The sequence below is a fragment of the Gavialis gangeticus genome, unplaced genomic scaffold, assembly GCF_001723915.1.
Source record: "Gavialis gangeticus isolate Ggan-Ray unplaced genomic scaffold, GavGan_comp1, whole genome shotgun sequence".
In the NCBI taxonomy this organism is placed as follows: domain Eukaryota; kingdom Metazoa; phylum Chordata; order Crocodylia; family Gavialidae; genus Gavialis; species Gavialis gangeticus.
The window spans coordinates 28,512,553-28,514,491 of record NW_017729001.1 but is presented as its reverse complement, the minus strand read 5'-3'; positions in this window follow the sequence as shown (position 1 = coordinate 28,514,491).

Here is a 1,939-nt window from a genome sequence, read left to right as displayed (position 1 = left end):
TTTTTTTTTTTTTTTTAGCAAAAAAAAGACTCGACAAATTCAGTTGAAGGACAAAATCTCTGCCCAAGCTGAGTGCTACCAAGGTCTGCGGTACTTTTCCACATGTCACAGAACTGCTTTTGTAGGGAAACGCAGGCCAGTGCATACATACTGGAAGAAATGGAAGGATTTGCGATCACAGTTGGAGAGGTCAAACAAAGCAGCTCTCACATGTCTGCAGCACACCCTGCCTTTTAACAGAGCGACCTGAACTGGTGCTGACTGGTTTGTCCTTGCCTGTGCTCACAATTCACTCTGCAGTAAGAGCCCTGCCTCGTGTCTGCTCTGAGCTGGACGCAGGTGAAGATCTGTCATTTCCTTCTGTGATTCCCCCAGAGAAGAACAGCCAGCGAACTCTACAACTGTCATCTTGGTGAATTTTCAGACAAAAAAAACCTGTGGTGGAGAGTGGGTAGTCCTCAGGAGTTTACCTACTGTCCCCAGAGGACAGCATGACTCCCTCATTTAAAAATGCCCCACTCAAGAGCTCAGATCCAAAGGCAATGGGTTTAGGACAAGAACCTGAAAATGGGAAACCTCCATGGTAATTATTTTAAATCATGTGGGTCACTGCATTATTTCACCTAAGCTCACCCTGTCATAGCACACAGCCAAGGGGTGCGGCGGCATCCCCCTTGACTCCTGCTCCAAAGTTGAAAACCACCTGCCTGGCAGTGGCAGCAGCATTTCTGCTCAGGCAGCTCTGAGGGCATCAGCTGAATTCATGGCTTGTGAAAATTGACCTGCTTCCTTCTAAACTCTTCGTTCCACAGGTATGAACCACCCTCCCTTTAATGGGGGCACATCAAGACCACTGTAAAAGAGCCTTTCTTCTGCCGTGCTGCTGTCTGTTTGCCGCTTCTGGCAACACAGCTCCAATTTCACAGCCCAGGAGAACTCATTCCAAGGAAGTTTTATTTGTTCTTTTGCTTCCATGTGAAACTCGGTTGTCCGGCCCTAGGCCGCTGGCATACGAATTAACCTTCTAGTTTATTTTTCATCCAGAGAGAACCAGGTGCTGCCCTCTCTGGGGTGATGCATCCGCAGCCCCTTTCCCAATCCTAGAGCTGCCCATGCTGGAGGCCTGGCTGGTGCCTGTTCTCTGCTGCACCGCACAGGACCTCCCATGCTCGTGCTTGTGCTTTTTCCTTGCTAAACACCCTGACCCTACAGGCTGCAGTGGCTGAATGGGGTTGGGGAGGGGAGTTTCTTATACAGACAGTCAGGTATCCGGGTTGTAGCTGTATTGGTCTAGAGCAAAAGGCAATCAGGACTCCTAGTACAGATGATCTTTTTTATTAGACCAACAAGATTTTTGCCAAAAAAAAAAAGTTTTTAATTGCAAGCTTTTGGGGCACAAACACCCTTCATCAGGCATTGGAGAAAAGATTGTAAATGTTCTCCTGGGTAAAAATGAAAGTTCATGTTTCATAGGACTCCTCTGGGCAGTCTGTTCATAGCTGGGATGCAGCCTCTCACTTCCTGTGAGGATCTGTGATGAGGCAGATTACCTTGAAACAGGCAGGAGCTCAGGTGGTCAGAGCTGGAGCTTCAGGTGGTCAGACCTGCTTCCTGCTTGGGAAAATACGAAGATTTTCATTTTTTAAAAATCGGCTAAAATTCTGTATCTTTCATGTGTCGGGTATCCAGGTTGAAGCCTTATTGATCTAGAGGAAAAGGTAATTGGGACTTGTAGTAGAGATGAGATCTTTTGTTGGACCAACAAGATTTTTGCAAAAAAAAAGGCTTTCATTGAAAAAATTGAATTGCAAGATTTGTGCAAAAAAAGTACTTTTAAATGCAAGATTTAAGTGTCTTTAATTGCAAAAATGTAATTGCAAGATTTGTGCAAAAATCGTTGTCTACTAGCAGATCTCCTCTCCGCTGCGAGTCCTGCTCG